The sequence below is a fragment of the Acipenser ruthenus genome, chromosome 18 (genome assembly GCF_902713425.1).
Source record: "Acipenser ruthenus chromosome 18, fAciRut3.2 maternal haplotype, whole genome shotgun sequence".
NCBI classification, from domain to species: Eukaryota; Metazoa; Chordata; class Actinopteri; order Acipenseriformes; family Acipenseridae; genus Acipenser; species Acipenser ruthenus.
The window spans coordinates 18,500,766-18,527,011 of NC_081206.1; the positions used below are offsets into that span (position 1 = coordinate 18,500,766).

A 26,246-nucleotide genomic window follows, 5' to 3' on the forward strand; every position below is an offset into this window, starting at 1 on the left:
CTAGTCAGGGAGGCCACCAAGAGGCCTATGGCAACTCTAAAGGAGTTACAGTTTTCCACGGCTGAGCTGGGAGACACTGTGCATACAGCAACAATAGCCTGGGTGCTTCACAAAACTGGCCTTTATGGGAGAGTGGCAAAAAGAAAGCCATTGTTGAAAAAAACTCACATCAAATCTTGGCTAGAGTTTGCCAGAAGGCATGTGGGAGACTCTGAGACCAAGTGGAAGAAGATTCTATGGTCTGATGAGACCAAAATAGAGCTTTTTGGGCTAAGTGCTATGTTTGGTGCAAGCCTAACACCACACATCATCCTGAGAACACCCTCCCTACCGTGAAGCATGGTGGTGGCAGCATCATGCTATGGGGATGCTTCTCTGCGTCAGGGCCTGGAAAGCTCGTGAAGATAGAGGGCAAAATGGATGCAGCAAAGTACAGAGAAATCCTGGAGGAAAACCTGCTGAAGTATGCAAGAGACCTGGGACTTGGGAGAAGATTCATCTTCCAGCAGGACAATGACCCCAAACATACAGCCAAAGCCACACTGGAGTGGCTTAAAAACAAAAAGGTCAATGTCCTGGAGTGGCCCAGTCAAAGCCCGGACCTCAATCCAATTGAGAATATGTGGAAAGAGTTGAAAATTGCTGTTCACCAAAGGTCCTCATCCAACTTGACGGAGCTTGAGCAATTTTGCAAAGAAGAATGGGCAAAAATTGCAGTGTCCAGATGTGCAAAGCTGGTAGAGACTTATCCAAATAGATTCATGGCTGTAATTGCTGCCAAAGGTGCCTCTACCAAATATTGACTCAAGGGGGTGAATACTTATGCAATCAATTATTTTCTGTTTTATATTTGTAATTAATTTAGAACAATTTGTAGATTTTATTTTTCACTTTGACATTATGGACTTTTTTGTGTTGATCTGTGGCAAAAACTCCTAATTAAATCCATTTTGATTCCATGTTGTAACACAATAAAATGTGGAAAAGTCCAAGGGGGGTGAATACTTTTGAAAGCCACTGTAAATACATACTATCCATTAAATCATTAAAGGAGGAGCCTGGCATTTTACTGAACTTTACATAAGTAATGCACCAAAGTGATGCACATGTACTTACTCACTGTTATTTTATTGCATTGCATTGCCCGGCCACTTCAACCTTGTGCCCCCCAGTTTGTCAGCTTTGTATTCGTGTGCGTCTGCTTCAATATTTATCCATGAATTTTCCATTTGCAATGCCCAGAATGTCCACTCCTGAGTAACTCCCCTTCGACCGCCCCTTTCCACATAGACAACGGCCATACATTCAGTGAATAGGGGCAGGGCTTGTGCGGAGTGAATTTAGCAGTTCAAAGAAGTATACACATTTAAATATGTAAATATATAGCGTAAAAGCTACAACGATGGATATTAGAAAATGGACAAATAAAAGCATCTGATACTAGTTGGAAATTCAGATAGTGTGTTGTGTTTTCTTAATTTTAGCATTCAGTCTCCTGTCGTTGTGTTTCAGTTTGTCGATTGCCTTCTGTCAAATCATTGACAGAAACAGAACACTGTAATGTATGTAAACAGTACTGTAATTGGTGACCCGTTTTCTTTTGGCAGACCCGTGAAATATTTAAGTCCACTGACATTTCAGCTGTGCAGTGTAAATAACTTTCTGATACTGTGTTCCCAGCACAAGCAAGCTAAGGGTACCGTGAGCGTGACTTTCTGCTGCCCCTTTAAACAGAAAAGTAAATCAATCCCCCTCAGGCTGCAAGCTTTGTTTAAAAATCAACAGTAAATCTGGAACAAGATGCCGACATCAGCAAAAGCAGGCAGCAGGGTTACGCAAGGTCAAGGCTGCCACTAAGCGACTGTGAAATCAAAACACTTTCGGAAGGCAGCTCAGTAAATCCCTCCTTTCAGGAGGACTTTCAGTAACCCTTTAAATGCTGGAACCCTGCACTATACTGTTGGCTTATAGGAAACCAGAGAAGCACAGCTGACCATTCGAATTGTTTCAATGTTAAATTTAGCATCGCCTTTTCTGTTCCTGTGTGACATGGCTGAAAAGGTTCTAACAGATGAAGAAGACTATTTAAGGCAACCCCTTCATATAGGGTATCACACAACTTGCTCAACAAGCATGCCAAAGAAGTATAGTCCAACCCTGTGACATTGGCAGTTCTTCATTTGCAGTATTCATGTTCTAGCAGTACTCCATGTGGTGGATTGTAACACTGCTAAACAGAAAGGGTTGAAAACTAAACTGTATTCCTCATTAAGAAACAGTGGGTATTCACAAATGATCTACCCAGAAGAAATCAACATAAAACAATACAATTGTCTGCAAGTACATTGAACATTTTAACTCCACGATGGAGGAGCGATGGAGGAGTGATGGAGTTGTGGTTTGGAATGGGGAATAATAAAATATGCTTTTATTGTTATCTATCTAAATGAATCAATCAATATTCTCAGCCAACAAGTTAGGAAAATAAACATCTACTCCAATAGGAAGTTACACAAGCAGGTGGAATGCTATTTGTTTGGGGTTTTCCATTTTTCCAGTTATGTAACATATTTGAGTGTTGCCCAAATACAAATAACCAAAACAAAACTTAGCAACAGATACAACTCTTCAAGTAAAACATGGTACTTCCTTATAAACCAGGATATTTTTCTACTTTTGTTTAAATGTGGCTATTTTTTTTTGTTTCAACTAAACAAAGATGTGTATGGGCAGAATAACTGATAAGTCAAGTCTGCAGGACTGTAGTTACACATAGTACTAATTGTGGGACTGCACTTGCTAACTGCGTAGAAGCACTAAAATAACAGCTCTACATTAACAGTTTTTTTTTTCATTAATCACATGGGACAGCTTTTCAGTGAGTGAACTTTTAACCTTATCCTGTGCCAGTTGGGAGGGGCTTTGCTAGAGAGCTTACAATGATCTGGTATATGTGTTAGTCAAAAAAAAAAAAAAAAAAAAGCCTTGCACACAGGTTTTAAAAAAACTTTTGGGTTTGTGTGCGTTGGGTGGGGGTGGGTGGGGGTTGGATTGGGAGGCTAACACAAGGAGCACTTAGTGTAATAGCTATTTAAAGTAAGATAAAGAACTGTATAAACATCTGTATATATGCTTTATAATGGGAACGATTAGTATATAGGTCTCAGAGAATCTACTCAATTGTTTTAAACAAAATATATTTATTAATTGTTTAAACAATTTTTAACCAAAACTCCCCAGTTTTGTAGCTGAAATACAACTATTGCTCCCTGTATTCCAAATTATAAATGTGTAAGGAACAATAGAGAAATATATAGTTGTTAATGACTGAGGATGGAGGTGGTATTAACTGGGTCTTCTGGTTAAGAGATGAATATGTTGCAGTAGGCTCCATACTACTTTCATTACACAAAGCACTCAATTCTACAAAGATCTTGTGCACATGAATGTAACCACCTCTTGTCCTAGGCCTCGGGTATGAATTGACGTTTATTTTAGTATGTACTTATTTATTTTAACTGCCTACAGTATATGCCTCAATTGTCATGCAACAGTTTTTGCATTTCTGCTGTGGAGCTGGTTATTTTTTATAATAAAAGATGTCCTTTTGGATTGCACAGACAATAAGGTTTCAATGTCAGTGTATTACCCAATGTCATTGTGGTAGATAGTTTGAGATTATCCAGGGGTAACCCATGTACATTACTACAGATTTTTGACCAATGCTGACCTCTAGATGGAGGGTCAATGTCCTTCACATTATATAGGCAGTACTGTAGTCCCCAACACAAGCCTCATATTCAACAGACCAACAGTGTTTCTGTTCTGCTAAAAGACCCAGGCTCTGTGAGTGGAGTGGACACACACCTCAATATGTTACAACTCAGCCAGTTAAAAACAAACCCTTTTATACATATTACACACTACAAATCAGAAGGTCCATCTCTTCTAAATGTTTCCCATAGTAAAAACATAATTAAGCGTAATGAAAACATGGTAAAGCTTAGGCAAGCATTGTAAAGCCCAGAGAGATATGGTAAAGCATATTAAAAAAACAAAGTAAACCATTGTAAATGCATAGTACTGTATAACTTTGGGGAAAGTACTGGAATGCTGCACAATTACAATGCCATTTTATTTTACTGTGGTAAACCTTTATTTTTGTAAGGGATGTCAGAACAAAGAGCATAAATAAAGCTTACTTCCACAGTTACACTTCAAAAATGGACTGGCACAGCATATCAGTGGGTATGGTATTTAAACAGAGGGCTCTGTCCCTTTAAGGCTAAAACCAAAATAAAAACAAGGAGGCAGAAAGCTGTCATTTGAACATGATTTCTGTTGTAAGTGTTAGATGTAAACTTATCTCCTGCCCTTTTTAGAGTTTTGTTGGTCTTCTGTTAAAATAATGGCCTCAGGTTATTTTGGCAGAGTAATATCACTGTGGCTACAGATGCTATTGAAAGAAAAATTAACTGCTTAGTGTATGTTGTTGTCTCTCAATGTACACTTTAAAGACTGATGAAGAATATACATCTACATCTTCAATAATCTTTAAAGGGTTAAAAGGCCCCTTTCTGAAATGCCAGTCTTCCAACAAAATGATAAATGTCTGTTGATTTGTGCTGCAGGGGGTGGGCATTTATGTCATATTTCACTGCTGAGAACCCAGTATTTTCAAAATGTCTTGGTATTCCAAAATAGAGAAACCACCTCCCCTATTCAAAATCAGAAAACAATACTGGGGTGCACACTTCTTGTATCTACTGTACATTGCTACTTCCTCCCTCTGTACCTCAACAACCCAACAATACTGACCTATTTTTCAAGGGCATGTCAGTAAAGTTTCCAGAAATAAATTATTGCTGAACTATTGCTATGGTGTAAAGAAGAAACAGACTTCTGTGAGCTGTTAGTCCAGCAGGTGGCAGACATACTGAGAGGAGCTCTGGGTTTGTGTTTCCCAGGCACTGAAAATAAGTTCTCATCAAAATGTTTTTCTTTAACAAACAATAAATATTTTAAAGGTTTCCTGTCTTGCCTTTCCGTCGGTAAAACTTTTTCACATGAAAAAGCAATACTCAAACCCAGAAAAATTTCATTATGATAAAGGTTTCAGTTTCCCCACATTGGAGATTTCATATTAAATATCACACGACAATCACCTGACATAATCATGGCACAGGTTACAGATGTCATGAGTGCGTGAGACCAAAGCAACAAGTAAGTTCTTGGTTGAGGTTGTGGTTATGGTTCACAGTACTGTCACAAACTCATGCTTTTATGTGATGTCGGTGGTTATGAAGCTGGTAAAACTTCACAGAATAATTAAAAAAGCTCTTGGAACTAGTTACCACATATTTTATTCCAAACCAGATCTCACAGACATTTCTATTGAACTGCACCTTACCCCAGATCTGAATGGCTTGCAGACACAATATTTTTTAGATCAATACTCTTTTCTTGCCTTGACAAAATGAATTGAAATTGCAATGGATATCCTTCTAGCTGCTGATGTGTTAATAATGTGTACATCAGCATAAGACACCTATCGACTACAGAGCTTGCGTTATTAACTCTCTGGCAAGTGATCTGAACCTCTTTCAGAATCAACACAATATTTTATTTTTTAGATTAATAGTCTTTTCTTGCCCTTACAAAATGCTTTGCAATTGTAATGAATCTCCACCTAGCAGCTGATGTGTTAATTAAACTGACATGAACATTAGACACGTACTTACCTCTCGACTATAGAGCTTGCTCTTTATTTGAATGGTAAGACATTTGTCTTTGAACTGTCAGTTTAGTGGTTGACATCCAGCCCTTGCCTTTCCATTTTATTCAATGGGCCAAGATGTCAATTTATTATAAAATCAACAGTTGATTTCCAAAGTATCACTGCAGTAGTCCACCAGTCCACTGGAGTATAATTCAATAACAGACAACAGTTATTACTACTACAAAGGAATATAAATGGTAACTATTTTTGGACATGTCCTATTGAAGCACAATAGTGATACAGTAGGATTCCTGCTCTCTCTAGTGTTGCCACCACACTATAAGAGTTTAAATATTTGCTGTGGTACGCCAAGTTGATTCTAGGATTAATGGTAGGCTACTTTAAGTATCCACTATACTGTATATGGATAGGAATCTCTGATCCATGTTACTGTAAGACACTTTCTTCATCTTTTTAATGGGCAGGAATGGCGAAATACACCCTAAAACTAAAATTAAGAGTTCATTTGAGGTTAAGCAGTTTTAATTTCTGGTAACTGAATCCATTTTTTTTATTACCAACCTAAAGGGTCTAGTGGTTAGCACAGATGCCTTCAAAAAAGTAATTGGTTTGAGGAACATCTGGGGTTCATTCTCTGTGAAGGCAAGTATTACATTAATGATCTTGAACTGTTTGGCACCTTGCCAGAAGGTAGGACTAATCAGCATGACTATATGAATCTATAGAGCCTGAGCATGTCACACACTGCCAGAGATTGCATTGAGATAAACAAAAAAAAGAAGCATCTTTGGGAGTAGGGTCGGTTTGCCCTTTTAGGTAAGATTCTGCTTCAATAATCAGCTGATGAACCCATAAACACCATCATACCAAAGAATGACAAGTATAAATACAGACAGAGAAATTCAAAGACTGAATGTTTTTTGTTCACCAGAGATTTGGAATTCTGTTTCTCTTGCTCCTATTCCAAAATTACATTTTTCATTCAAATCTATTCATAGTGAACATGTGATGTCCAAATGCTGTAATTTCTTTTTTTAAACAGCTTAGGTTTATCACAGTGCAATACTCATCTGACCTGTTCACCACCTTGTCCATAACTCCCCCCATCTCTTAGTGCAGGCCTCAGCCACACGTTCTTTGGCCTTTGTCTGAATTAAGACTCCCAAATTATACTGCTGTGAGTGATTTAAGGCCAAGAGACTTGCCAATATCCAGCCTACTCGATTCTCCCCGTCCAAAACATAGTTATTAAAATCATCTTGTTGTGCTATCAATTCGATGTAAAGTTTCCCCTTCTTGTCTTGAGTCCAGGACACGCGTGCCAACACGGGAGAAAAAGCAGGCAGGAGGATTGGCCAGGGCACTACTATCAACTGGCTGCAATATGAAACAGCCAGTTATATGAAGGTGCGAGCCAGTTTTTCTGACCCCTGGGGTGAGACACTAGACTTAGTGAGAGATGCCTTTGGCAATACTGACATAGTGGTTCACTTTCCTTATGTGGCTTGGCTTCTTTTATCTGAGTATTGCCAGCTGTGTTGTAATTCTCAAATCTGTTTCCTGTATGCTGCAGACATGCAGGTTATAGTGAAGAGAACAGCAATTACTTATCAAAGATATTGATTCTGTGACTGAGGAAGCTGATCCTAAAACTGGCTTTTGCTTTCTCACAAATATTGTCTGAACTCCTATACTAAGTTATATGTTAACTATTGGAAGGAGAGTATTGGCAAAGGAATGTGTCAGGGAGACATTAAGATAGTAGTTATTTTGGAATAGGTGGTATTATGACCAAATGGCCAATATTTCTTGTATGGGCTTGTTAGCCCAGGATGCCAGGACTGCCCTTATGGAATGGGCCAAGGCCTTTCCCACAAGCAATCAACACTCCTGGTTGCAGCAGATCTTTCTTATCTTGTACCTGGTTACTCCTTGGCAAGTTCAGCAACACCTATGAACAGTTGGCCGGTGGATCTGATATCTTGGGCTCTGATGATTTTGTAGCAGAGAGATGTTCTTACGACCTGCAAGTGCTTTCCTTTCTTCCACAAAGGCACGAGGAAGAGAATAAAACTGTGGAACTGTGGAGTGATGGGTTGAGAAAACTGAAATTCAGTATATGGGTACAGCATGTTACTCTGGAAGGATATGTAGAGTCTAATGTGGCTTGTACTGTGTCCTAGGTCTCATCATTGGACTGGAATTTCTCCATTTGCTCCATTTTGGGGATGGGGTTGGTATTTGATGCTTTACAATGGACGTATCATCTTATTCTCATTCTATCTGATTTTCCAGTTTTGGGGGGTGGGGGAAGGACACTCCAGCTACTGCCTTAGAAGGGCTGGGGTCAGCAGGTCTGTCAGTCAGTCATGAGGACCTGATTACTACTATCACTAGAAAAAAAAATAGTCCTGAGAGAGAAAAGATAGGATCTGTGCAGGCAGGCATATTTCCTTTAAGCTTCCTCATAGCTTGACAATCGCAGGGGTGGCTTACTGTACACATGCACTTACACATTTGCACATACACTTAGTCAACACTGCACATATTAACTCTTGCAGGTGCCTACGGGACCAGTTTTAAGATCAGCTACCATTTCCAGTGTCAAAAGATTCCATTCTCCTCTCTCAAGCAACCAACTATATCCAAAGTTTAGATGTAGGGTTTATTTACTATCTGGTGTGCTGGCAAGGGCCACTTCTTGTTCCCAACATTTCTCCAGTCATCTGCATGCTATTGCTACATGGGATGTTTTGTTTAGAAGTTAGAATGCCCAATTATGTTTCCACACTGCTGCAATTACCCACAACAGTTCAGGAGAACTTAAGGTCAGTGAGTGTCCTCTGATCCCACCACCAAGACAATTGCGTCTTTACACCCAGGAACTTGAGAGTGGATGATTATGAGCTACCAGCCTCTGGAGGACAAAGGCCAGCCCTGCAGGAGCACCAAAGTCAACGTGTCACTCCCTCTGGAATCCCTAGTGAAAACTTTGCACAGCCAGGACACAAACCTTTGCTCCCCTGATTCTATGACTCACCATGCAGCTGTGCTTTAACCATGTGAGCCACTCAGAGACCCTGCCTGCTACATGGGATGTGTTAACCAGTTGAAATGAGGTGATATAGATATTAGTGCAGTTTGCTAACCATTCTGCCGTGAAGAAAAAACAGAACAAGTAAAAAGTTGGCAATTTCCCTGATGTCAGACTTCACACATTATAACAACAGTGTCTGAAGCAGTCATATATATAGTTTCTGGGTATACTCATGGAGCCAAACAGGTTTAGTAAAAATAAAACAGCACTTTGTAAGCTAACTACAGTACATAAATGTATTAGTTGATTTGCACACCTCTGAGCTGGATTGCAAGTGCAGCTACGTGCAGCTTTATAGCTTTGCTAAGAGGGCCACAGGTACAAAAGGTCATTAGTTCAGGCTTGTGGTTGGGATAGGAGTGCATGCACACACACCCCTCCAAGTGTGACAGCAGTTTAGATTAAAATCGGAGCTCAGTCTTTGGTGAGTGTACGTTCACAATAAACAGTCTTCCTTATTGCTAAAGATGACTGATTTGTTATTCTTGGCAGGAGTAGGGCTTGGAGTTCTCGAAGTGTGCTGTTATTGTTTTTGTAACTCTTTTTCTTTATCTCTCAAAGTACGGATCAGGTTACTGTGCTCTGCACCACCTTTATATTCTTTTAAGGGTTCTCCCAAGAGCTGTAAGAAATGACATAGCTGGATCTCTTAAGTGTAAAAAGTGTCACAGTTACTATTTCAACAGCTACTATGCACATATTATTCAGGAAGTCTCTAAAAGCTATGTTTCATGTTCTCCAGCTCTCCTCTTTCCTCTTGTATCCCAACACAGCATTATCAGCCAAGAGACCTGGCCAAGACTCAGACGACAGACCCTCTTCCAGAGGGAAATGCTGGTCACATTGTTTTTTTGTTTCACCATGGGGGCAGGCTTAATGGCAGGAGAGACAATTTAGGGACATTGTCGAACTATTGCATTAGATTCAGAGCTAAACAGTGAAACAGAACTAAAGAAATGTAATACTTTGCAGGTATATAAGCAGGTCAAAATGTGTATTAGCTGTCTGTGTGGCTAAGGCATGTCTGGAGGCTGTGTGGAAGCTAAGGCCTGTGTGGAGTCTAAAGCCTGTGTAGCGGTTTAGACCTGTGTGAAGGATAAGGCCCGTGAAGGCTGTCTGTGTGAAGGCTAAGGCCTGTGCAGAGACCTGTGTAAAGTCTGTTGGCCTCTGTGTGAAGCCAGTGTATAACCTGTGTGGTCAGAAGCTATTGTTAAATGTGCATTGTGCGTAACTTGTGAACTGTGTGTAACAAGTGTTTTTGGTGACCAATAAACAGCTTAGCCGACCGGCTTATATTTAGGAATTTGTAAAAGTTGTTAGCACTCCTTGGTGGAGTTAGCCTTTTATTTTGTTTATTTTGTTTTTGAATATAAATACAGGCACCACCCTGTTTTCAATATATTCTGTGTCTGGGTCTAATGTTTCAAGGATGCAGACCAGCCTTGGCTGGGATGCTACGCCACAATATATATACAGTAGTCTCTGGCTAAGAGAACACCCCTTGGGAAGCAAGCAAAGTGTTCTTATAGCCAAAGTGTTCTCTAAGACGGAGTTAGCCACCAGACACAATATGAATCAATCAATAAATAAATACATATGTATTACTTGTCACGACGCACGTGCATCAACATATGAAATGAACTGAATAAAAGCAAAACTAAGGCAAGTGTATGTTAATAAACTATAATAATAAAGTAACAAACAAACTAACATTAATAAAACTAAGCAAAACAACACAGTCAAAAAGCTTAAATCGCTATGTACTATAAAAATAGCTGGCGGGTGTGTTTCGGGCTATCACAATGGCAGAGGCAAAAATAATGGCCGTTACTTAGGGTTAACTTAACGTTAATAAACTAACTGTCAAACTAAATTAACACAGCACCCCTACACACGTTACAAAATGGTGAAGCAACTCACCAGAATGGGAAACACCAAATTGCTCTGCGACTTGTGTCTGATTCAGGTTTTTTTCAAGAGCTCGAACAATTTCTAACTTTGTGTAGCACGAGGAACAGCACCGCATTTAACGTTTGTTTACACGTCTTTTTGTAGCGATGAGGTGCGCTCGTGGAACTCAGACTACAAAACAATTCAATGACATAATCCAATCAGTGTCCCTCAAGACACTCTCGTGAAGACAAGTTTTACAAAACAGTACTGTATCCATTGTGAACGAATCGCTATCGGTGCCAAGGTATTCTTTTAAGCAAAGTTCCTGTTCCTTTAGCAGGAGCGTTTACAATGGGAAAAATCAGTTTCACCACAAGGATGTTAATACATATAAATGTATGTATTCTGATTGAAAATAACTGCAAAACGGGCATTGTATCGACTCCTGAGAAGACAAGTGTAGTGTTCACTCTAGGTTAAAATAAAGGTCACTACGCCTTGCTTCTTTAGAGGTGCCCTTCTATGTGTATTTAAAATGTATGATTTGCTTTACTGGTCTATAACCAATAAAACTGAATTAGATCACACTTTACCAGTAACAAATTATTTGACATCTGCCTTTGCTGTAGAACGTATGGATATAAATAAACAAATCATGTTCATACAGTTGTTTGTGTTTTTTTGAGTGGAATATTCCCCCTCCCTACACCTCCCATCCCGGGTCACTGTCTTTTTCAGCATACAATAGTACCCTTCTGTCAAAACCATAAGATGACCCTATTCACCAGCCTCTCTCAATCCTTATCTCAGCTACAATAAGGTGAAATAATGACTTCCTGAAGACTGCCTAATGTGAGACACAAGGTTTAACTCCATACAATACCTGAAACAGAGGTCTGATATTGACGTTTATCAAAAATAAGATCAAAAGTAAGACCGAGGCTTCTCAGAATAACCTCAGACTTCAACTGTAAGAAACTGTTTTGCATCCATCAATTTTCTTCAATTTCAGTTACAACAGTCAGACCCTATCGCCAGGGTTAAAACTATAACCCCATACTTTCACCATACTGCTCACCTTATCGTTGTTTAGTAGAATTTTTTCTTGTTAAAGGCGCTGTTGCTAAGGTTTTAAAATTAATGTTCTTACTGCTGCAGTTTGTACTGCTATCATTGAATGCTGCTCTACCCATCACATGTCAGTATCTAGGCTAAAAGCCTAACCTGGATGGTGGTATGGCATGCTGGACTTTTGTAGCTTCAGGCTGCACTTTTGAAGTTAATTTAATTGTCATTTTGTGTAATTTCCTGACTTTTGTGTCTTCAAGCTTAAAAAATCCCCAAATTTTTTGTAAAGTAGATTCGGCTAGCAGAGCTTAAAGGTCACACATCATGATTAGGTGATATGAGAATGATGTCATAAAATAATGCTGCACTCCACACTCCACACTCCACCTAAAGTTTTATGGTACCCCTCATTGAAATTATTTGGAATAATTAGCCTTAATCAAATCAGTTAACCACCAAATCTAATTTCATTGTGGTTAATCAATTATGACTGCAAAAAGCATATGTCTTTATATAGGAATCTATAACTTTGGTGCTTTCTATAAAGAAATAATAATAGAAATAAATAGTCAGGCAATAAAAGTTGCCTTTTTATATAACACAGCTGATCATTTTACATTTAGTTCATTAGTGAGCAGTTATTCATTTTCGATAATAAAGGCAGCACACTTCTTAGTAACCCATATCATAAAAACAGACTCCTATTTCATTTTTGTGCACCAGCTACATATATCCTATCCTCCTAATAAGGTCTGGATTCAATCTAAGAAATATAGCAGAGCTTTATCACCCATGTTATTTCTTTGTTTATGGTGCCATTTAAGCATATTCCAGAAATAGAAGGATATCCCTCCCAACACACCATTGATGAGCAAGAGTCAAAAACAAACGTCTCCTGCGCCTCGTGCAAACATCCCATCTGTCTTCAATGTGCCCAAATGGCATCTGAGCAATGAAACTGCGCTGAAACATTTGAATAGTGCGGGTTTCTTTTGCTAAAGTGTCATTTTGTTAAATTGATTTAATTTGTCAGTTTCTTAGACCAAATAAACAATGGATCCACTGGACCTGTGGATACCACTTGATAAACTTTTTTTTCGGTGGATAGTAGTTACGGGTTAAAAAAAAAAGATTTCTGTCTTCTTGAGGGTAGGCCAGCTTTTATGGTTTGTTTAGAGCAAAAAGAGAAGCTGAGCTACAATACAAAGTTCCTCGCTTATGGAGTTCAATTTGCAACCTAGTCACCCGTTTAGAAGGCATATATAATTTAATTGTTAACTGCTTAATTGTTAACTTGCTTCAGTCAGTTAGCAGCCAACTGGTGCTGGTTGGGGTTCACTGATTATGCCACATTCATCATGACGCTTTTGGCTACATGGAGCGAAAAAAATAATTCCAGTAAATCTTACCTAAAATATATCTGTGTCAGGGCTGAGACCGTGCACAGTTTGTGTTTTTTTTCTTTGGTTATTTAGTCACATACTTCGTATGGGCCAGCTGCAAATTCCCAACCAGGAAGTGGGATTGTCTCGGCAGGGCATCTCGCTATAAAAAGGAGCTACCGAGAACACCTCTCTGCTACTAGCCCAGACAAAGGAATCCGTATGAACAGTGAGTAGAAGATACCTTGCTGGGTGGTGATCAGCCAGAGTTCCAGTTCTAGAACTCTGGATCAACCAGTGTCGGGTGTGTTCTTTCAAACAGAAGTGCAACCTTTACCGGTTTTATTGTTTACAAATGAAAAAAAATGCAGTTGAAAATCAAATACACCTTTAACAAATTTTATATAGGAAAATATTACATCTACAAAGTCATTGTAAAACTTACTGGATTTATTTTATTAGCCATATGCTGCTATAGTCAAACTCTGCTTACCAAAACTTAACTTATCCTAGTCTGCCATGGAATGTCCATGAATTGAAAATTGGGCTTCACCACTGGTTCTTGGGTACAAACTTAATGACTGCACGTGGGATGTTTATAAGCACAGAACAGCTGCAGACATTGCACATTTTCTGTAAATCACTTTGAAAGTAAAGAATGTACATGCTCCAAAAGTTTTCACTTAAAACGGTTTCTGAGTCTTATGACTTATGAACAGATTGTTGGATTGAATTGAAAATTATTAATATAATTTTTTGCTTGTGAACATTGATGTGATTTGCTGTGTCATGCAAACATCGTTCTAGTTTAACCTAATACTACTATACGGTGGCCCAGAGGTGCAAAACACAATTAAAATATCCTGACAACACATAAAATATTTTGACAACACAAAAAATAGCAGCAGCAGGAGGAGGAGGATGAAAAAGAAGGACTTGTGAATTCAGTAAGTAATATTTATCTTAATGACAACTTCATCTTCGTAAACAGATGCGTCCTTATGTTAGTAAGGTGAATAATAGGGCTCTAGCTAGTGTATTAAGGATTTGTTTTCGTAAGGAAGGACTTGTGAATTCAGTAAGTAATATTTATTTTAATGACAACTTCATCTTCGTCGCGTCGTTATGTTAGTAAGGTAAATATTTATTAGGGCAAAATATTTTAACTGTGTTTTGTACCTCTGGGCCACCGTATAATACACTTTTCATCTTTTTCTGTTTTCCTTACATAGAGGATACCCAACCTTAATGATATTACTTATAGCTTTATAAAAAAGGGCCTTTTTTTAGACATTCATTACGTATTGCATGTAAAAATAAAAATAAATTGAAAACAGTAAACTGTGTGACATTTATAATTGTATATTCACTTACCGGTAAGTGACTTCTAAATAACAAGACCGTTTGGAAAGTAATTGCAGTAGTCTGGTTTGGGTTTCTATTCATGCTCTTTAAACGTGGATATTTTCATGAAACACAGCGCTAGTCTGTTTATTTCCTTAGTCTTCCTCCCAAAAAACATGGTGCATCTAGGAGTGCCAGAATACAAAGAGGCTTCCGAATATGAGGGAGCATTGGTGTCAGACAAGATGGTGTCCACCATGGCACCAAAGAATTTCTAGCAATAAAATATATTTGACACAAGCATTTCCGTGACAAGGCTGTAAATAAAAAATAGAGCTATCAGTAATATGAAAGCATAAATCACATGTACAAATTATATTTTGGCATACATGCCAGACAACAGAGAAACCTCTACATACCCTGCAGATTATGAATCACTCAATAACAGTAAAGTACTTGCTGAAGACCCAACTGCTTTTTAAAAGGGTTCTAGACCTCACTGGTGATGGATGATGGATGGATAAACGAGAAAGTGATGACTATATGGACATCTGTTGGTATATTCCGAAATATGAGGACATGTAATAACCTTACTGCTTACTTAATATGTGATTTACAATACACAGCAAAAGCCTTCTGTGGAAAAGGTGTTGCATTCACATAAAATACCATACATTTTGTAAGAACTTCAATGAAAAGGACCTTTTTTTCATACATATATGTAATACTATATATACAATATGATAATATTGTCCATATGATAATGTTTATTCTACTTGCCAAGCACTGAGATCAGTTGGTGCTAGAGTATCCAGTCGTGAGTCTCTTTCTTCCACATAAACAAAGGAAGGTAGTGTAACAGGTGCACCCATTAATCATAATAAAAGGGTTCAGGATGTGCTGACAGAAGAATAAAGAGTTCTGATTTGTATGAAGTCTCCCACAGGCTTTCCTGGATACACTCAAACACCTTTCGCAGAGACGCCTTTTTCACAACTTCACTTTAAAGCTTTCCTGAATGCAGTGCCAAACAAGTTAAATGACTCCTAAGCCATAAAACCATCCATTCTGCGGAAGGAACCACAATGCCAAGAACAGGCGGTAAAAGGGGACTCATAAGCCGCTGCAACTGCAGCAACATTGTTCTGCACAGCAATTATATATGACCACAACCCACACAGCAAATGCCAGTATGTTTTTTTTTGCTTTTCTAAAGAATGGTGTCCCGAGGTAGTTGATAAACTTACAGTAAGTTCCAAAGACTTCCTTACATGTCTTAGTTTATACCAAATGTGAGGCAAAACTGCGATTTCTTATATTTAAACTTTTTTTTTTTTGTGTGTAACTTGTCTTGTGAGGGTATGCTGAATTTAAGTATGGTTTTCTCAGTGACTTTTAAATGTAAAGATTGTTGTCAGCTTATGTGAAATAATTTAGTGAACAGTTGCACAAGAGATCACCAAAAGAGGGGTTCAACAAATTGACTGTTTTTTCAAAAATGTGGACCACAGCAGAAGTTATGAAAATAGAACACTGAGAAGCATTGTTGTAATAAGGGAGTGTGACACAGTGAGTGGGCCCTGTTACTATTTTAGAAGTCCGCCCACAGCTATAGGACTTCAACTGTAAATATGATATTGTACTGTATTGTTTAATGCACATTTCAGCAAGGGATTGATTGATCCCCAGCATATTAAGCTCCCCTGTGCTGACTAGATGACCAATTGGATTTTTAGCCAATTAAGCTAATCAACATGTAAAGCAGGTGGATATAAAAGGATGCACTGAGGGGAGTGGAGACTGGAGCTTATTAGGGAGCTGAACCAAGTAGCCAAACTTGAAAAGACATTTGTAAATGTATTCTCGTGATTCTTGCCTGCCAGACAACTTGACTACCTGTTTACAAAGAGAAAGTATATAAGTGGCTGTGGCAAAGTGCCCCGCCCCTGTGTGCATTTGTGTGTTCTGTGTTGTATGTTGCGTGCGTGTGTTAATGTTGGTGTATAGTTATTGGTACACGGGATGTAAACAGGTCTGTGTTTCACGTGTATTTAAAAAGTGTAGATTTGTATTTAGGCACGAGGAGAGCACAAATCACTTCACGTGCTGGTTAAATGTAATATGTGAGCACGGGGTTGCACGTAATGAATTCACGTGCTGGGATTCAAGTGAATAATTAATTAGTAATTGAATCCCAGCACAACAGTATATATAGAGACATGTAGCACTCAGTCGTGGTTGGGTGTTCGAGAGTGGAGAATGGGTGAGGAGAAGGAGGAAAGTAGTAAAGTAAAATAATATCTAGAAGTGTTTGTACTCACCGTGTTTGTTTGTCTCTCCGTGCACCGTTTGTTAAGTGTTTAGTACGTTTTGTTTGTCTATTTATTTTGGCGCAAGTGCCGTGTCCTGTTTTGTTTTGTGTTCAAACCTTTTATTTTCTGTGCTGTTTTATTAAATGCTGAGCGAAACCATTCGCTCAGCTCCACCAAACTCCAAATCTCTGTCTGTTTATTTCCTGCATCTGGTCTGACACCACCCACTCCGGCCGTCTTTGTGACACGTGGTGTCTTCGTGGGATAGCCGCGCCTCCAAGCGTCAGACCAGGAGGGGTCTGGATTGAAAAAAATAAATAAAGGATTACAAATATTGTTTTGGGGGAAAAAAAAAAAAGTCAATGGCAGAAGACGCCATCAAACTACGGGGCTGGTTCCTGGAGAATGCTGGGCTGGAGGCCCAGTCTCTGCCCATAGTCGTCCGGGCCCTGTGGATGATGGACAGTGAGAGATGGGAGGCATATCAGGAGGAACACACCCCAAACACCTTGGAGGAAGGTGTGGAGTTTGTCCTCGGCTACCTGGAGGCAACCATAAACGGAACAGCAGCCCAGGTAGCAGGACCACCAGCAGAGGAGTACCTGCTGTCCCCATCTCCACCAGCAGAGGGTGAATGCCTGCTGGTTTTGCCTCCACAGCCCAAGCGGGAGGAGCCCGAACGTCCTACGCCTGAGTGGGAGGAGCCCGAACGTCCTACGCCTGAGTGGGAGGAGCCCGAACGTCCTACGCCTGAGTGGGAGGAGCCCGAACGTCCTACGCCTGAGTGGGAGGAGCCCGAACGTCCTACGCCTGAGTGGGAGGAGCCCGAACGTCCTACGCCTGAGTGGGGGGAGCCCGAACGTCCACAGCCCAAGAGGGGGGAGTCGGTGCGTCCACAGCCCAAAAGGGAGGAGTCGGTGCGTCCACAGCCCAAAAGAGAGGAGTCGGTGCGTCCACAGCCCAAAAGGGAGGAGTCGGTGTGTCCACAGCCCAAAGGGAGGCAAGTCGGGGCTTCCACAGCTCTGGGACCCAAGCCACCAGCAGAGGGAAAATGCCTGCTGGTTCAGCCCCAAGAGCCGGAAGGGGAGGAGTTACAGGCCCAACCCCCTGAAAATTTTTTGGGGGGAGAGGGGCAGGAGGCTGGTGTCCCCCAGCAGCCTCTATTCATGCTGCTGAAGGCAGCACGGCGCGCACCAGCCCAGCCGCCACAGCGGAGGGAGCCAGTGCCGCCAGGAGCAGAGGAGCTGCCTCTGCCTCCGCCACCTCCACCGGCAGGAACAGAACAGCAGGAGCTGCCTCTGTCTCCGCCACCTCCACCGGAAGGAGCAGAGGAGCAGGAGCTGCCTCTGCCTCCGCCACCTCCACCGCTTCCTCCACTAGGAGCAGAGGAGCAGGAGCTGCCTCTGCCTCCACCACCACCAGGAGCAGAGGAGCTGGAGCTACCTCTGCTTCCGCCACCGCCCAGAGCAGAGGAGCAGGAGCTGCCTCTGCTGCCCGTACCTCCACAGGGAGTACGGTGGCCGGAGCCCCAGAAAGGGGAGCTGCCGGCCACGAAGAAGGGGGACGAGGTCTGGAGACCACTTTCCCCAGCAGCAGTTTCGCTGCAGGAGTTCTTGTGGCCGGAGCCCCACAGGAGGGAGCTGCCGGCTATGAAGAAGGGGGAGGTCGGGGGACCACCTGCCCCCGCAGCTTTTTCGCTGCAGGACGGGACCAGCATGCTGTCAGCCGTGCCACTACCGGCAGGGGAGCTGACAGCATTTCCAGACATGGGCCCACTGAAGCCTCCCTTCCCAGCCCGAGACTTTGGCCTGGACTGCTGGGTATTTAAGGGGGGAGGTGGCCGTTGAGGCCATGTGTGCTGCGCACAAGGGGGGGTATATGTGGCAAAGTGCCCCGCCCCTGTGTGCATTTGTCTGTTCTGTGTTGTATGTTGCGTGCGTGTGTTAATGTTGGTGTATAGTTATTGGTACACGGGATGTAAACGGGTCTGTGTTTCACGTGTATTTAAAAAGTGTAGATTTGTATTTAGGCACGAGGAGAGCACAAATCACTTCACGTGCTGGTTAAATGTAATATGTGAGCACGGGGTTGCACGTAATGAATTCACGTTCTGGGATTCAAGTGAATAATTAATTAGTAATTGAATCCCAGCACAACAGTATATATAGAGACACGTAGCACTCAGTCGTGGTTGGGTGTTTGAGAGTGGAGAACGGGTGAGGAGAAGGAGGAAAGTAGTAAAGTAAAATAATATCTAGAAGTGTTTGTACTCACCGTGTTTGTTTGTCTCTCCGTGCACCGTTTGTTAAGTGTTTAGTACGTTTTGTTTGTCTATTTATTTTGGCGCAAGTGCCGTGTCCTGTTCTGTTTTGTGTTCAAACCTTTTATTTTCTGTGCTGTTTTATTAAATGCTGAGCGAAACCATTCGCTCAGCTCCACCAAACTCCAAATCTCTGTCTGTTTATTTCCTGCATCTGGTCTGACACCACCCACTCCGGCCGTCTTTGTGACAGTGGCCCACACATCCATGATATGTAAACCACATGCAAAAGACAAATATATAAATAAAATGATCTTTCATGGCACCTGATAAGCATTCCTATATATTGGGAAGCACAAGCACAGGCCTCTGTCCACCATAGGAATCTTGTGCTGTATATAAAATGATGACCTGTTGATTAAATTCTGTGCAACACAAGCAATTCTGAATTCTGCATGCAGGGAATAATGGAGCTCCCCAGGGGTTTTACGCCAGGATAAACTCTTTGTAGCAACTAATTTCCAAGAGTGTCCTAGAATGTTGCTGGTGTTTCTCCCTCAAGGAAGATTTATTGAATCCCTTCTTAACTGACAAGCTGTCATGTATGGACCTGACTCGATGGCCTGGAGGTATGAGTTCATAACCCCTGGCTAAGACACTGAGCCCCCCTGCCTTCACACTGCACTATGTTCTGTCTTTGTGCTTTTCAGCTGACTGATCCAACCAGTGGGGTTAAGGTTGCTGTAACATCATGAGACAATTAAAGTACTCAAATGGGAGCCAAACACATCTGTGTTCAGTGGAGCAGAGAACACCAAATCAAAAACCCAATAACAACATAGCCTCTATAGTTCCTTTGACAGCACTTCAGATCTGAAATCACTTGAGGCTGAAGAACAGGCATAACAGGTATGTCTTGTTGAACAAGCCTTGAATTAAAACACCCATGATGTTGCACAATCCTAGCTAAAAGAATCTTTAATTCTCAGTTTTATAGTTTATAAGTAGTAGTGTAAGAATACACTTGCATTTTTTTATAAACGGTTCCTTCGTCCAATGTAGTTAATAAGGCAGTAAACATTTAGTTTACTGACATTAGGTATTCAAAAAAAATTGTGTTACACAAGGTCGCAAAAACAACAAGTTTTGGGGCTGAAAAAAAATTGCTTACTGTACAGTAGAACAAAAAAAAAGACAATTACAAATGTATTTTTTTGTGAACAAAAACAACCATCCATGAGTGTTATGTACACATGAAATAAAATCCGTATATATATTCTGTAGTACCACCCCAAGGTAAATTGTCCATTGTGCCATAGCTGAGAATCAGCATGAAGCAGACTGTCTGGTGCAGACAAGTTCATTTATAAAAATTAGAGGAGACAAGTTTAACAACCCCATGACTGCTACCTGTCATATAATTGTTTCCTTTAAGGTCTAAAAGTTAATTGATTTCTTTAAACCAACATTTCTTTTTGATTAACACCTAAAGTGAATGTCACAAGTGATGAATTGTATTTATTTATTTTTTTGCACTTATTATTGTTTTGATCTGTTGCACTTTATATTGTGTTATGTGTTATTGGAGTTATTTGTTTTTTTATTGCACTGTGTTTTTATTTTTTGCACGTATATAGAGATAGCTTTATTCAATCACTGCTAGTTTTTTTTTAATATTGGACGGCTGTGCGTAGTTAATTTATCCACTTGTGAACTTCCAATTATGACCCCGCTTTTACAATTGGTGAGAAGTTGTTCATTGGATACTGCAGCAGGACTATAGAATAAAAGGTGGGGATTAGGAGAACGAAAAGGAGAATGAAAGGAGAACGAAACGGGAATGAAAGGGGAACGAAAGCAGAGCGGATAGAGGGAAGAAAGAGAGTGGACACAGGAGCAGGCAATCGGAGTGACTGTGTATAGAGTGTGTCGATAACAACAACAACAACATCAGCAGGAGTAGCTGCATGGCGAATCCAGGAAATGGGATTTTACAGACAGTGAGGTATTATTGTTTACTGCTGGTCGATGGTTGTGCCCTGCAATTTAGAAATAAGGAATGAATTGAAACGGGACAGTGAAAACTGTATCGTATTTTATTTCGGGACTCTTTTTATTTTTTTTATCCATGTTACCAAATTCCTTGGTTTAGCAGGAACTGGATCGCTTGTTTGGGTCTTTGACAATAATAACTAGAGTTATGGTGGTGGGTGGATTGTATCATTCCAGTCTGGGGAATTGTCTGCTAGCCTTGAGTTGCAGCGTGGAACTGGCTGGATACTTAAGGAGAGAGAGAAGTGGTTGTTCAGACAAGAAGTAGTTTGACTAGCCTTGTTGAACTACTTACTGATCATATCCATTTGACCCGGTGTCTGCTTGGAACAAGTTGCAAGGTGATTGATTAGCGACAGCTGGGATCTCCTGACTGTGGCCATCTACATAAGGGAAGTGATATTTTAAATTTTTTGAAGGTGCGGGACCCTGAAGGTCTTTACTGTTTTGCCCCCTCCCATGTTTCCTGGGACCTCCCACTCCAGCTTTGGTTCGGACGCTAGAGAAGGCCTTCATCCTCGTTGACGTCACTCCATGATTCTGCCCTCGGACGACAACCCTACCAGAAGCATTAATAGACATATCTATGTGTATGACACTACAATCTCAGTTTCACCAGTTAAGCAGAGACTTTTGCAAAGGATGTTGTTTTAGATAGTATTTTATATAAACTTTTAGTGTGTATTTGCTCGTTGAATAATCTCTATTATTTTTGCCCCATTAATTTAATAAAACTTGTAACTTTGATTATACTTACCCCTGTGTTTGTGTTGTGGTGGATCCTGGGAATCTAAAGAACCTGCTAAGGGAAGGAAATATCTGGTTAGTGCTAGGAGGACCTTGTCCTCCAAAATAAAAACAAGGTGGCGTGGTCGGCTACGAATATAGAAATAGTTTTAGACTTACCATTAGTGGTTGCTTGTCGTTAACCAGTGACACGTGTTACTTACTGTGTGACATGAATACAATTGTCAAAGTGATTTGCCTGCATGCAACAGTTCATGAAGTTAATCATCACCATTATCTGCAGGTCAGTTCAAGTCACTTGCTTCCATATGTGGCGGTGGTTTCCAAAAACAAAGCAAGACAGTATGTACTAGGACTATGGTTTGAAAGCAATGATAACCACAGACATGGAGGGACATTTATTCATGCACCCATCCATGTACTCTCACATACCGTTTGCAAGAAAAAAGACTACAAAGAATATTTACAATAAGAATAAGAATACAAAGAATATTTACTATAAGAATACAAAGAATAAGAATACAAAGAATATTTACTATAAGAGATCAGTATGACTCCAATTTGAGCTTCTTTATGTCTGTAATGAGTTTCAGTTGTTTTCCACAACCCAAGTTTTTGGTTAGTTTTGACCAACAGTGACGCATACGTACAGGTCATGTTAGTTAAAGACATTAAGAGTTCATTAGGACCCTGTTCCTTCATATGAACCCTGTTCTTTCTTTCTTAATACTGTATCTTGAACTGGTGCCATGGCTGGCTGCCAATCTCAGTCACACTCTATTAATCAGACTCCTAAGCCAATAACTCCAGTGTAAGGGCTATTGTCTGGAGTTTTAAAAGGGCAGTTTATTTATTCCTATATGTCTAGTATTTACTCAGATGGAACAAGCTTGTGGTTCTTTGTTTGTTTTTTAATGGGGATTTAGTGAAAAGCATGGGGTAAACTAAGATGAACCCAGAGAGAGATCATGTGAACATGTGCAGTCAAATCTATCTGTGCGTGCTAATCTTGACATGACATGGTAATAAAGGGTTTGAGCTTAAATACGATGTTTTACTTTGATATATTGTTCGAGAAAAAAACCTGTTTAACTAAAAACAGGAGTGAATAAAAGACATCTATGAAGTAAATGGGAGATGTTAAATAGATAATTGCTATGGCCAGAAGTTAAAAGAATGTTGTTTGCTGGACACCACTTGAAACTTGAGTAGGGTTTCCATATGACTCCATGTACACTTGGACTGTTTGGGACAGTTCGGTATTTTCAACTCCCATCGCAATGCATGGTGGTAAGTTTGAGCTGTCTCAGGTATTTTTCACAGCAGGACTACATTTACCAGAATGCATTGGGATATGAGTTGAAAAGCCCGAACTGTCCCAAACAGTCCTTGTGTAAATGGAGTACTTGAGAATCATAAATATAGAATATAGTCTGTATTATTGACTATAGAATATAGTATAGAATATAGTCTGTATTATTGATATGATCAGGGATTAAAACAGTGTTGAAACTGTAATAGAAAAAATGGTTGTAGAAAAAAACAAGAAAATCATAGGATACAGATGTGAACCAAATATCAATACAATAATTATGTGTTTACCCAAAAAACACTGAAGTTGTGACCTCAATATGGCAGTGTAACAGGGCGAGCAGCCCTGTACATTGTTTATTTATTTTTAGATCGGGGTCTCCCCCTCCGCCCCTGTGCAGAGTGTTTTGTATTATTTATTTAGTTTTATTGTATTATATTTATGACGGCGTAGTGCCGTGTTTTGTTTATTTTTTAAAACGTGTCCTGGCAGAGGCGAGATCAGTGCTCGTCCTCTGCCAGGAGTAATAAGTAAAACTCGTGCAGAAGGTGGCCATCTCCCGAATTAATTAGGCGATTTAATTTGTTGCTAATCGGGAGATGGTCACCTGTTATAAAAAGCCTGCAGCTCTCTAGATCGGGGTGGGTGATAGAGAGGAGAGAGCGAGCAGAGAGCGAGAGAAGGTTTAGTTAAAAACGAAACTAAATCATAGCATACAGGAACAGTGACAGCGACTGCCCAGCCTGACCTGTATGGTTTATTTATTTTGGATTTTGTGTTAGTGATTTGTTTTTGTTTAACCTTTTATTTTGCTCTGTGAGCGAGTGTTTTCTGTTTGAAATATTTATTTTATTTTTGGTTGCTTTAAATAAAACGGCGCCCACGCCACTGCACAATACCTTTTTGTTTTTGGTTGTCCCTTCTTCTGCCGTGACGTCAGACCCTCAGCCATTCCTGCCACAGGCAGCCATATTTTTTTCTCAAAGAATACAGTTGAGTACCCAGTAAGAAGCCACTATCTGTATCTGAATGCCTTAAGACTTTATCATACGGAAACCAAAACAATGAATAAGGCATCTTAGGTCACAGGTCAAAGTGAACTGTATCATTAGATTTTGCCTGAGGAGAAACCATAGAAAATATGAAGCTGGCATATGAAATGGTTTATGACATATTACATATTAGTTTACAGAAACTTATAGTCTCCCCTCAGGAAGTGAAGTGTGTGTGCAATACAGCCCACAACACAACTGACCTTGATATGACACTGAATCACAACCCTCCTCAAGCAACACCAATAATCCTTCAGATCCTAGCAGACAAGTATTGCCACAGCTTGTATGCTAAGAAGTGAATGTGTCAGAATAAATCAGGTAATTTAGTATTTCAATGAGCTGGGGATATGGTAGAGGTGGGCATATATAGGTCTCTACATACATACTGTATGTCTCACTTCACTTTCGAGTTTTACATAGATCTAGCAAACCACTTATCCAGCTGTGATGAAACGTGATAATATAATGCATTTGGGGGTATATGGAGTCTGTCTGACTGATTGTTTGTCTAACATCCTTACATGTGTACATATATCTAGAGAACTGGTTATCAGATTTTAATGAAATAATAATGGACATCTTTTATCAAGTTATCAAGCGTAGTCGAATCTGGGGCAATATGAAGGTAGTCTGTCAGATTACAATTTTGCTTGTGCATAAAGTTGTGGTGAATTCTTTCATATCTCTAATGTACCATGATAAAAGTTTCCCATAGTAAAAACATAAGAAAGTGCAATAAAGCATAGTGAAAGCATAATAAAGCATATGCATTGTTAAGAATAGAGTGGTATAGTAAAGCATATTAATAAACATGGAAAACCAGGGTAAACTATGGTAAATGCATAGTATAACCACAGGAAAAGCAGGGGAAAACTGCAAAAGTACTGTGGTAAATGTTATAAGGCTCTAATGTATTGTTGTATTTACAGACATGTCAAGGAATGTATGTCACCGACATCCAATATTTTATCACAGTTGCCTTTGTTCTGTTTAAAACTTGCACATCTGATGTTTTGCTAAATATAACACTTGGAGGGAAACATTGTAAAAGCAATTTATTATAAGAGCCATTTAGCCTGGAGCAATTTTACCAATGGAATTATGAAACTGGTAAACAATGAGGTTTAAAAAAATGAAATAAAGCCTGTACACGGAAGACTTGTTTAGCAACTTGAAGAAAAAAAGAAACCTGGTGGTTAGAGGGTATCCCATGGTTTTTAGTGGGATGTACCAGCCACTGCTTGAGTAGAGAAAACCACAAATCTCACAGGCTCCTTGAAAGAAGGGAGCCCCTAGAAACCGCATATTCAAATTTTAAAGCCACAATAACTGAAAATGATATCAGCCAACAAGAAGCAGTTAGTTTAAACTTATCAAAAGTTCAGTCCAAAGTTACAGTGTCTCTTCTGCACGTTAAACAACAATGGAGGGCTGTGAAGCTGATAGAGTCATCTCTATCAGCTCATTTGGTAAAGTTGCAGTGATATTAATGGGGAACTTTCAAAGAACTATATTATTATATGGTATTTCCTCACCCTGTAATAAACCACAACACAGTTTGATTTCATATTAGTCAACACCAATAATGAAAGATGACTGAGAGAATCATAGAAGACTATCGTGTTCCAAATAAGAAGATGGAATGTCTGACCAGCATCACATGGCCAGGGGTTTAAAAACAATGTTTGCAATGGAACTGGCAATTTTAACTAGATACCTGTAACGGAACTTGACTGAAAGAATCATAGAATACAACTATATGCAGGTGGTTTATGTAAACCACCTGCATATGCGATGGCCAGGGCATTCTCAAGCAAAATATATTAATTCAATTTAAAAAAAAAAGAAAAAAAACAACTTATAATTACCAGTAGGGGTTAAACTGTACTTCACATTTAGTAGTAAGCTGTACATAATGCCCTAAGTAAGGTGGAACACAAAATTCAGTTACTTAAGGAAAGTCATTTGTATATATGCTTCTGGT

At 40.0% G+C, this 26,246-nt stretch overlaps 1 long non-coding RNA gene across 1 annotated transcript; it reads left to right on the plus strand.

Moving 5' to 3' along the window:
- Positions 1-19,812: 19,812 nt before the first annotated feature.
- Positions 19,813-21,904, plus strand: LOC131698534 (uncharacterized). The gene is made up of 2 exons (XR_009307618.1): positions 19,813-20,005; positions 21,634-21,904. It is a non-coding gene; the product is annotated as an uncharacterized LOC131698534 (long non-coding RNA).
- Positions 21,905-26,246: the final 4,342 nt, after the last annotated feature.